General features: G+C 39.0%; 2 non-coding genes across 2 annotated transcripts; both read right to left on the bottom strand.

Moving 5' to 3' along the window:
* Nucleotides 1–9,980: 9,980 nt before the first annotated feature.
* On the bottom strand, nucleotides 9,981–10,053 carry Trnar-acg (transfer RNA arginine (anticodon ACG)). Its single transcript has one exon. It is a non-coding gene; the product is annotated as a tRNA-Arg (tRNA).
* Nucleotides 10,054–10,732: 679 nt separating this feature from the next.
* Nucleotides 10,733–10,805, bottom strand: Trnar-acg (transfer RNA arginine (anticodon ACG)). The gene has a single exon. It is a non-coding gene; the product is annotated as a tRNA-Arg (tRNA).
* Nucleotides 10,806–12,576: the final 1,771 nt, after the last annotated feature.

Below are 12,576 nucleotides of genomic sequence, written 5' to 3'. Positions count from 1 at the left end.
GCAGCGAGAGCAACCTTTAAACCAGTCCTCCCTGGTCTGCTCTGCTTTACTAAATCTTGAACTATGAACGTACATAGAGTGGGCGACATAAGCATATCATCAATGTTCAGTAAATGTAGCGTTTGCAGTCTCTGAGCACTGACGAGGGCAATCAACATACATGTCTTCAATGAAAGATCCTTAAGTGACATACTATTTAACTCTGGAAGGTTGCGAAGATAATCCAGGACAAACTTGACATCCCACGTAGTCTGATATCTGGCCCTGGGAGGCTTAAGGTGAAATACTCCCCTCATAAAACGTGAAATTAAAGGATGGGAGCTGACTGTGTATCCATCAGTAAGAACAACAACAGACGCGAGTGCTGACCTCGCAGTATTTAATGCACTGTAACCTGAATTCTTGTAAAGTAGCGTTAGGAAGTCCAATACTTCCTTTACAGGCGCTTGCATCGGATTAGTCTGTCTCCGATTGCAAAAATCCAACCACTTCCTTGTGTAGACTGAATACTGCTTGTGGGTTGACTGACGCCAGGCAGACAAGATGATCTTGGTAGTTTCATCTGAAAGGCCTGTACCTTGAAGGTGTTGCCGGATAATCTGCAAGACATAAGATGCAAGCGTTTGTACAATGGATGTGATACTCCTGATACAGGCTGTGTGACTAGGGTCTTGCTCACAGGCAGGATTATTGGCTCATCTATCAGCAAATTTAACAACCTCCCAAACCAAGCCTGAGTTGGCCAATTGGGCACAATCATAAACCCTTCTGCTTTCTCTGCTTCAATTTTCTGCAGACATCTGCCAATCAAGCAAAAAGGTGGGAATGCATAGAAATAATCCCCCTGCCAATCTATTGAGAATGCATCCACAGCACACCCCCCTGGGTCAGGTAGCCATGACACATATTTGTCAACTTGAGCATTCAGTCTGGTGGCGAACAAATCCACCTCTGGGTTACCATAGTAACCACACAGTTGACGAAACACATCCCGATTGAGCATCCATTCCAATTGGTCATTAAACTTCCTTGATTTTTCATCAGCTATTTGATTTTGCACCCCAGGCAAATGTGTAGCTGTAATCCAAATCTCACGCTTTTTGCACCATTCCCAGATTCTCTTAGCCAGCTCATCACAATCTCTTGATTTGATGCCTCCCTTGTGGTTTATATATGCCACTGCTGTTGTGTTGTCTAACCGCATATGCACGTGCAAATGAGCAAGGTGAGTACAAAAAGCCTGCAAAGCATAAAATGCTGCTAATAACTCTAGGAAGTTAATATCATTGAGCTCTGCTCTGACTCTCTCTGTCTCATTCCATCTGCCCCCAATATGGGTGTTCCCATCTGATGCACCCCATCCTAGTCCTGAAGCATCACTAGTTATCATCACTGATGGCGGTGCTTGACTAATGCTGCCACAGCAGGAGTCTATGTTCTGTACCCACCACATTAACTCTGCTTTTGCTGCCATAGACAGGGACATTTTACGATCATAATGGCCTTTACTCTGGCGTAGTGCCATAGTCTTCTCTCTCTCAAGCTGCCTATAATGCATCTGACCATAGTGAACTGCAGGGAAGGCTGCTACCAGTTTACCTATTACAGAAGCAACTGTGCGTATCGTTGGGGCATGAGCTCTTAAAAGTGCATAGCAGAGACTCTTGATCTGAATAGCCTTCCCTTCTGCCAATGAGATTTTCATAGCATTGGAGTCGAGTACAAAACCAAGGAACTGGATATTTTGTAGTGGCATTAACACAGATTTCTTCGGGTGAATGACAAAGCCGATCTCACTCAACAATTGAGCAGTTTCGATCACTGCCTTCTCGGCTAGTTCCTTTGATTTTGCTATAATCAGTGTATCATCAATGTAGGCAACTATTGTATGTCCCTTAGCTCTCATGGCAGCAAACACAGGTTTGAGTAGTTTGGTGAAAATACGTGGTGCTGATGCTAGCCCATTTGGCATCGCCTTAAACTGCCACAGCGAGCCTTTCCACATGAATCTGAGATACTTCCTATGACTTTCAGCTATTGGGACTGTATAGTATGCGTCACGAAGGTCGATGGAAGCCATATAGCAGCCTGGGGTAATCAGTTGCACTGCTGTATCAAAAGTATCCATTTTGAAATGGTGATAGGCAATGTGCTCATTCAGTTTCGAGAGATCCAAAATAATTCGGTGGGCACCATCTTTCTTCTCCCTTACAAATATGTTCGAGATAAATTGCCCTTCTTCTGGCATTGCATGTTCAATAACGCCTTTCTCTTGCAGGCGAGAAAGCTCATCATCAACTGACTTAAGCTCAGAGCTATTCAATTTGTAAGGTAATGGTACCCTAATCTGTGCAGGGGGAACCCCTTCCTCAAATTCCAGTTCTAATCCATTCACTACATGAAGAATATATGGATCTGAGGTGATTCTTTCCCAGGCATGTTTATGGCTTGTCAATCGACCACCGATACATGTTACATTGGTAGTAATGTAAGGAAATTGTGAAAGTTCACTGACCTTAGCTGAGTCATTGGTGGTTGGATCTGGTGTAGTGGAGACTACTGCTGGTTCAGAGCCGGACGTCTGTCCGGCGCCAGGGCTGTGTGTGTGTGTGGACGTTGTCTGTATCGTGGAGTCCTCTGATTTGGATTCCCTGATGGCCTGCCTGCAGCAGCTGCCTGGCTGTGTGCTTGTGCAGACAGGGCTCTGTTGCCTAAAAAACCCCTGGCTCTAGGCTGCATGGATCTCGTCCTCAACCACCCTGCATTAGCATACCTCTGATGCTGGAAAGGAACTGCTTGAGACCCAGCGCGTGGGCCCTGCTGGTATGGGTTGTACCGTTGTTGGCGGAAGAAGGTACGACCTCTGATGGCTCCAACTGTTTTTTGCTGCTCATCCATCTCTTTGACAGTTTTATGGAGGTCATCCCCAAAGAGCCACTGCGTGGTCTTAACCGAAGGTTTGCAAAGATGTGTGTACCTTGAATTAATGTCTGGCTTGATGAGAGACTTCCTGAGTGTATTCAGTTCATAGCTGGCATTAGCAATAAGGGCTATGGCATCCTGTTGGGTGTCTGTTAGCTCTTCCGCCTCACCGCGGGAGGTATTTGCTGTGCGAAGCATGGCTGTCATCCCTTTCACGAGGGGCTTTAGACACTTCTGTAAGCGTAGGTCGAGTGCTCTAACCTTACCAGACAAATTGTCCCAGATTATCGGGTTTACCTTAGGCACAACCAGTTGAGAGTTCTCTGGCTGGGGATACTTGTCACACGTCTCAACAATGTGATTTTCTTCCAATGCATGGGTCATGAGAAAATTGACGCTGCTATTGAGCTTATCTGGGAGCGGGTCCCCAATGTCCGTCTGCGTCGCAAAACGGGAGGCAAACCCAATGTCTTCCTCTATTTGCCTCGTCACATGCTGGGCTGGCACATCTTTTGTCAACTGTTCTTTAGCGACTTCACGGTCAGTAGCCTGCCCAGTCTGCTCACCCAAACTAGACATGTTCCTAGCTGTGTAACCAGGATGTGTAGCCTGAACAGATGACGCATCATCATCATCATCACACAAAAAACGGTTCTGCTTATTATGAGGGTCCAGTTCATAGTCCCAGTCCATAAAGTCTAACTCGGGGTCATCAATTTGGTTCGAGCAAGGCAACATAGATCTAGATTTCTGAGACTGGGTGTTGCACAATGTCTCTATCATAGTCTCTAGCTTCTCGAGTCTGCTCTCCATTGAGACCTGTGCTGGAGCACCTCCAGCAGTACTACGCACGTTAGTACCTGTACCTGTAGCTGAGCAACCTTTTGAGGTGGCACTACTGCCAGATTTCTCCGCAGAGCGTTTGGCTTTCGTCTTTTTTATGATCGGAGTAGCTGAACTGGCCTTTACCACACGTTGCACCGACTGTAACTGCACACTATCCTTACCGTACGTGCTGGGCTGACCGGTTTTCCCCGTCTGCAATTTCCCCGCAGGGCTGCCACTGGGAGTATGCGTTAACGTTACGGCAGTACGAGACTGCACCGATTTCTCCACTTGCACAGGCGTCCTCTCAAGGGGGACCTTTTTTCCGCCATCTACTGGCCCCGCAGGGCTTTTGGTCGGTAAACCTTGTTCCATCCCAAAACGAATTTTGGAAACCGCTCCGACAAAGAACGAAAGACGAATACCGAGTACTGAAATATGATTAAACTGAACTGTTTTGTCGCGCTCACGCGAGAAACGTTTCAACAACGCGCCATGTTGGAACGAACTGACTGCGCCTGCGCGAACGGGATCTCTCTCACATTAGATCGAACGTTTATGAAATAAAATGTGGAATTGCTAATGATGAATTCAGAGAGCCTGATGGCAAGACCCTAAATGGAATCTGCAACGTGTTGACAAAATGTTTGATTGGACAATAACATACCACAGTATTACATAAGACATTACGACTGTTCAGTGTCTGCAAAGTATGCACTCAATAAAAACTCTTTCAATTTACGTTTAAAGGAATATAAAGACGAGCAGCTTGTTATTTCGGGGGAGAGGTCATTCCAGTATCTAGGGCCCGTATACTTTATCGTTTTTTTTAGCGAAAATTGTTCGAGTACGTGGAAGGTGAAATGCGTCACTTTGGCGGGTAGGATAATTATGAATCAAATAGTTTTTTCTGAACATGCGAGTAAAAACATCCGGTAACTCGTTGGCAGAAAATTTGTACATAAATATGCCGACGTTGTAACTGAACAGATCTGATATTTTCAGTATTTTATTTTTCAAAAATAAATCATTCGTGTGGGACAAATATCCGACATGGTTGATATTTCTGATGGCACGTTTTTGAATACGGAACAGTATATCAAGAAGATTTCTAGTTGCATTCCCCCACACAAGAATACCATAATTAAGGTACGGAGTAATCAAAGTAGAATAAAGATTAAGCAGAATTTGACTTGGAAAAACACTCTTAAGTTTATTAAGAACACCCGTATTTTTAGAAAGAATATTGCTTAAATAACTAACGTGGGATTTCCAAGATAAATCACTATCAATAAAAAGCCCTAAAAATTGTATACTACTGACTTGATTTAATTCAGTTTCATTAAACTTAATATGAAAAGGAAGGGTTTTAAGACTATTGCTAAAAAGCATACAATGAGTTTTATCAATATTAAGTGACAATTTGTTGGCGTATATCCAAGATTGCACAGATTTAAGTTCTTTATTCACTGTGTTCACAAGAGTATAAGGATCTCTGTGTGTAAAAAACAGATTGGAGTCGTCAGCAAAACATATAAAGGAAAGAATTGGCGAGGAACTGGGAAGATCGTTAATGTACAAAATGAACAATAGTGGGCCTAGTAAGGAGCCCTGTGGAACACCACATGAAATTAACTTTAACTGAGAATCACGGCCATTTATACTCACAAATTGTTTTCTGTCTGATAAATAATCTCGAAACCAGTCCAAAGCCTTCCCACGTATATCATAATGTCGTAGCTTGTAAATCAAAATATCGTGGTCAATTGTGTCGAAGGCCTTCGAAAAATCAAGAAAAACTCCAGTAGTGTGGGAGACATCATCTATAGCATGAGCAACTTTATGGATAAAAGTGAGTAAGGCATGGGTCGTACTGTGGTTTTTCCTAAAACCAAACTGGGAGTTACAAAAAACTTCACACTTTTCAAGAAATTTGTGTGTGCGCGTGTATACCAACCTTTCAAGAAGTTTTGAAAATGAAGTTAACAAAGATATAGGGCGATAATTTGTCACAGATTCTTTTTGTCCATTTTTAAAAATTGGTACTACTTTAGCTATTTTCATTTTTTGTGGAACTGTGCCAGTAGATAACGATAAATTAAAAATGTGTGTTAATGGTATAACTATTTCATTAATGATGTTTTTAAGGAGAAAATTGGTGATTCCATCACATCCAGAGCTTTTCTTAGTGTTCAAATTTAGCACGATATCTTTGATTTCTTCTTCAATGACAGGTTCAAAAAAGAGAGACTGCTGATTCTGGTCTTTTAGAAAGTAATAAAAATCAGTATTTGAATGCGGAATACTGCTGGCAAGGTTAGGTCCTATGCTTACAAAGTATTCATTGAATACTTCTGCCACATCAGCTTCATCTTCAATGTACTTATCATTATTAATAATATGCCTAGGTGGTTCGATGTTATTTTAAGTGTTCAGCGCTTCATTTATCACCTTCCACGTACTCTTGATGTCATTTTTATGCTTGATAAATTGCTTTGAAAAATACATTCGTTTGGCTAAACGTATGGATGATGTAAGAACGTTGCGATAATGCACATACCGAGACCGAGTTCGACTGTTTGGATCACTTCGGTATTTGTAGAAAAGAGCATTTTTACGGTTAATAGACCTCAGGAGAGATTTCGTAATCCATGTTTTTTTTTTTTTGGAACCTTTTTACGGTTTGAACGAGTAAATGGCTTCACGGGTATAATGGAATTGAATGCGGATGATAATATTTGTGAAAAGTGTTCAAAAGCTAAGTTTGCATCGCTTTGGTTATTAACAATTGACCAATTAACGGATCCTAGTCTCTCCCTAAGTCTATTAAGATTAGTTTCTGACATTGCTCGAAAACCAGAATTGGGCGAATAAAAAGAGGCATTACTTATGTTAACATTGGGCAGAACAGCGAAAATCGGATAATGATCGGATACATCAGACACTATTACACCAAACGTGATACTGGAAAGAGAACTATTAACAAAGATGTTGTCAATTAGAGTTGCTGTGACATCTGAAATTCGAGTGGGCTTCTTTATAAGAGGTGAAAAGGACTCGGATAACATCACATTGAGGAAATCTTGGCATGCGGAGTTGGTATGACAGTCTAAAAGGTTGAAATTGAAGTCACCCATGATAAAGCAACTTTTATTCTCCAAATATTTATCAGCTAAAAGTACGGATAAAGATTCAATAAATTCAGTGGGGCTTGTATTTGGAGGTCTGTATATTTCACCGACAACAATACTTTTTCTATTTGGAACCCTAATTTCAATGAAAATACTCTCGATAACTTCAGACATTAAACTGAGTTCGTCTAAGAGTTCATAATTCAAATTCTGAGTGACGTAAAGCCCAACTCCGCCGCCTTTTTTACCTGCCCTGTTTTTTGTCAAAAGTGTGAAGCCATCAATGGTAAATAGCGAAGAAGGTGATGTTTCATTTAACCAGGTTTCACTGATTCCGATAACCTGACTATCAAATTTAACTTGATTCACGAACATATTGAATTGATCAAAGTTTTTTTTTATACTCCTTATGTTAAAGTGTGAAATAAAAAATTGGTTTGGATTAGAATGAGATAATGAAATTATGTCGTCTTCAATGTGGTATTCTATGGGTGGTATTTGAGGACTGGTGTCGTTTACATCAGAATCAAGTATCAGTTCGTGAGCTTGTGAGTTCAAAAAACTAATTATATCAGGGTTATTACCCTCTTCGCTATTTGTGGCATGTACGGGTACATCCTCTTTGTCTTGTGCATGAGCAGACATAACAACAATTCCATTATTCATATCATTCACACTATTTGACTCAGCCATTGTGAAAAAGTTTCAGAACAGTGGGTATTACATAAACTTGTTGACACAAAACTCTGCTTTTGAACTTGTTTGCTGCTTGCTGTTTAGAGAGAAGACGACATTCACCTGGCTGAGTTATATAAGATGCTTGAGTAGCTGGCAAAGGAATGTCTGTAAACAAAACATGAGCAAGCATTATGCGTAAACCAAGCTTGAAGTACGAGTACAATTTTTGTCTTGAGGTAGGAATTTCACGGGATGATTTACAAAGAAAGATACCTGCGTTTGTCAGTACAAGCAGCAAGAAAACTGTATAAAAAGCAGGGAGAGACACTGGAATGACTATTTTCCCCTTTGAAAAAATGTGACACATTTGAGTAGCTACGTACGTACAGACATTGACAGCAAAAATGTCGGTTGTACGGTTACAACCAGAAAATAAGAAACACTTGAAACATGTTAACAGCTTGTGTTTACTGGGTGTGGAATAATGACAGGGGGCGTGAATTTGGCTACTGGAGTATCTGCATACCAGAAAAAGAAGGGACAAGTTCATGTGGTCACAAATAAGAATTGTGTCGATACATTTTGTGCTATTATCATAGGCATTTAAAAGTGCACGCTTGGCACACATAATTATAAAAGAAATTAAAAATCTTTGTGGAGCTTGCGTTTGGCACTTCAACATAGATATACCTTCTATAAAAAACAGAAGGAATAAATGACGTTGAACATAATGTGCATAGATCAAAACTTACTATATCAAACAAGGTAAACGCAACTGTCTCAACCTCTGAGAACAGAAGCAGGAATACCATTAACACGAGAACGGAGTTATACATTTCTTTAACCGATTCCAATAGAGACAGTGGTCACCCCTCCCTCCTATACATGTGAACTGAATGACGAGCAGAGGTGACATTTTCTTTTTTCCTCTTGTCAACCCTTTACTATTGTAAACAAGGAAAAAAAAAGTATCATTATGATACAGATTCTGAATTACATGTGGTACAATGTACCCAATGTCATTACTTTTTGGTTGCTGTTGGAGAAAAAAAAACAAACAACAACAACAGCAATAAAGTTGGAGGTAATGTATTAAAATCATTCATATTGGGTTTAGTATAACCTGCAGTTGAATGCAACAAGATTCATGTCAAGCCATTTACGTACATACCAATGCACAATCCGTGAAATGTGTAGAAAAACAAATATTACGTTATTTCACAGCATTAGGCGAGTCGTTGAACATAATTTGATAAGGGTAAAATAAATGACAATATCCGGTTGCAACGACTGCCTTGGTAATAAGACAACAGTGGGTTACAGCATAAAACACACTGCTCAAGTATTGTTGCAAACTGATTGTAATGGTGTGGCTACGTATTTCGAACTGAGTATGATTAAGGTGTGAAATACGAATCACCTGCGAGACCTTTAAGGACGACGTTCGTTCGTGTCAAAATCAATTAAAATTACATATTTCAGATGGACTTTGATGATGTGAAACGATTTTACTGGGAAGCATACTATGGACGACGTCCGTTCATGTCCAAACCAGTTGTGAATTACAAATTAAATTTGGTTAACAAGCTGGTTGGAAAACGTACTGTAGACGGTGTTCGTACGTAACAAAATCGACTAGTTTGGTATACACAGCATTTAAATACAGAGTCACAGGTTGCATCAGCACCTTTCAGATCAAGTTCATTCTTCTCGCAAGAGTGATAACAATGTAAATCAGTATCAAAGTTCAGTTGTGTAGTAAATGAGGTTTAGAAGGGCACGTACATTTTATGTGGACTTCTTCAAAATAAATGTGGAATGGTGAACTAACCAGATAAGTTGCGCTAAGAGTTTGCGATAGGGGATTCGTCGCTTACCGTAAACGCTGTAGTTTTGTGCTGATAAATCCTTGGGTCACATGGAGATGTTTAGAGGGAAAAAAGCAGAAAACTAACGAACGCAGTAAATGACTTAGCCGAAGATTGGAATGAAGATTTAATCTTTGTATTGGTTCCACACTGCTGTGTCTCTTTCCTTCCAGTAGAGCAGCACTCTGGTACCAGCCACTGATATTTTGGAATATTTTGGAATATTCTTTATAACATTTTTGTAATTTTCCAAAATATATAAACAAAATATGGAATATACTTTATAACATTTCACGAACACTGGAAAGGTTTCTATTTGTTCTGTCTGATGATGGAATTAAAAAAAAAATCATGTAAACGTTTAGAAATATCATTTATCCCATTATGCGATATCTCATCCCCTCTCTTATATATATATATATATATATATATATATATATATATATATATATAATATCACTGCATATGTATGCATCTTTGCGAAAAGTGTAATTCTGAAATAAGATATATATAAAAAAAAAATCACAAAGTGCATGCTAAAAAAAAAAAAAAAAATCGACCCTGCCAGGACTCGAACCTGGAATCCCCTGATTCGTAGTCAGATGCCTTATCCATTGGGCCACAGGGCCGCTGTATTCTTGACTGTGAACGAAAGGTATAGGTAGCTTTTTCCCCCACTGCATGCTATGTCATTTTTGTATGCCAAACTTCTACAGAGCAACATCATCACAACGATATATTTCATTTGCCCAGGGGAATTAGAGTGATAAGCGTATATAATAAACAATCTTGAATAATTATGATCAAAAAAATTCTGCCCATCAGAGTTAATCCAGCTCAGTTACCGTGATTATGATTATATTCGTTCACTAAACATTACCATTCATTCATACGTTTTGCAGTTTCTATTTCTTTACGTTTGGACATTCAGTTGTCAAACCGAGTTATTTTTACATTGTCATATAATCATCACAGCAAATTTTTATTCCCACCCAAGGTCATGCAATGATAACTTAAGGAATGTTGTGACGTTTGTGCTGAATGAAATTCACACCAAAGGCCGAATGTTTCATCCAGATATAGTCCGTGACCCTGTATGGATATACATCATAGCAAACTTGTGAACAGCCTTACATAATTTACTAAAAATCAAACTCTTTTAAACAAAAGGAATATATTTACATACATGTATATATATATATATATGATTATAATATCACTGCATATGTATGCATCTTTGCGAAGTGTAATTCTGAAATAAGATTTACAAAAAAAAAATAACAAAGTACATGGTGAAAAAAAAAAAATCGACCCTGCCAGGACTCGAACCTGGAATCCCCTGATTCGTAGTCAGATGCCTTATCCATTGGGCCACACGGCCGCTGTGTTCTTGACTGTGAACGAAAGGTATAGGTAGCTTTTTTCCCCCACTGCATGCTATGTCATTTTGTATGCCAAACTTCTACAATGCAACATCATCACACCACAACGCACACCTCACAGCACTACATGCACCTCGTGCACTACTGATATTCACTATATTTATCGTGAATGGCGATATAGAAGAATTACTGTATGAAGATAGTTTCATTTATAGTGTTTGTGTTATGAGATTTATTGTGTTATAAGTTTATCTGGGGTCATCTTCCTAGTCAAGCTCTCATGCCGCATGAAGATGGTCCCCTGCCTTTCCAATTTCATATGATACTGTTCAAGAAGGTATGCGATCAATGGGAAAATTTTAGACAATATGACGGTATTAGCTACATCTTTTGCATATTCATAAAGTGCTCTAAGAACAGTTTGACAGATGAAAACCGCGGTGCACATGAGAAAGGAAAAAGAGCAATCTATACCAGTCCTTTCGTTCACTGTCAAGAACACAGCGACCCTGTGGCCCTGGCCCAATGGATAAGGCATCTGACTACGAATCAGGGGATTCCAGGTTCGAGTCCTGGCAGGGTTGTTTTTTTTTTAACACCTTTTTTTTTTTGCGATTATCTTCTAATCCTATCTCAAAACACTTCACAATGTCATAATCAATGCATGTGCACTAAACTTAAAGGGGTCGTTTAGTTTGTTGGTTGAGATGGGGCTTCAGGTTTTCAGCTTTTTTGTGTGTGATAATAAAAAAAGCCTCTTATGAAATATGAAAGAGCATACAATTCTAAGGAGGAATTGGATGTTTTCTTGATGAAAATTAGTTTTGAAATGGCTGAATGTTCCACAAATAAAGTAGTTTCAATAAAAGATGGGACCCACCCTTTATTAGGACCACTTTGTTTTACTCTACTTTTTTTTACTCCATTTCAAAACTGATTTTCATCAAACAAACTTTGAATTCCCCTGAATTGTGTGCTCTATAATATTTCCTATACGAGGTTTCTATCAATATCTCGCAAAAGTTCAAATGTGAATTCGCCATCACAACCAATTTTCCATATCATTCTCTTTATGATTTTCTTTCTTTTCAACAACTTTATACGCAAATGTATGAAATTAACAAGAATATTAACTCATTCTGGGATGAAAATTTCCGTATACACAATGTATACACAAATATAAATGTGTGAAATGTTTCATACAACAGCTTACATGCATAATATCTGTATCATAATATAACATAATTGACCTTTATTACATCCATGTATTACGATTAATTGCTACGTTATTATGGGTTTAAAATGTAGTTGCCTTATCATTCTGTCATCAACTATAATTAATGTATACGATTTATGTGTAAATAATTTTCCATTTGTCTTTGTTTATCCTTAGTTACTGCAATCATTATTATTAGTCTCTCAAATTACGCATTACGCAGGATGGTAATGACAGTGCGGGGTGATCATGACAATGAAGGTTAACCCTCAATGAAACGATATATTTCATTTGCCCAGGGGAATTAGAGTGATAAGCGTATATGATAAACAATCTTGAATAATTATGATCAAAAAATTCTGCCCATCAGAGTTAATCCAGCTCAGTTACCGTGATTATGATTATATTCGTTCACTAAACATTACCATTCATTCATACGTTTTGCAGTTTCTATTTCTTTACGTTTATTAGTTATTTTTACATTGTCATATAATCATCACAGCAAATTTTTATTCCCACCCAAGGTCATACAATGATAACTTAAAAAATGTTGT

Source organism: Diadema setosum, chromosome 15 (assembly GCF_964275005.1).
Source record: "Diadema setosum chromosome 15, eeDiaSeto1, whole genome shotgun sequence".
In the NCBI taxonomy this organism is placed as follows: domain Eukaryota; kingdom Metazoa; phylum Echinodermata; class Echinoidea; order Diadematoida; family Diadematidae; genus Diadema; species Diadema setosum.
The sequence above is the reverse complement of the archived record's forward strand: the minus strand, read 5'-3'. Positions and strand labels throughout refer to the sequence as shown.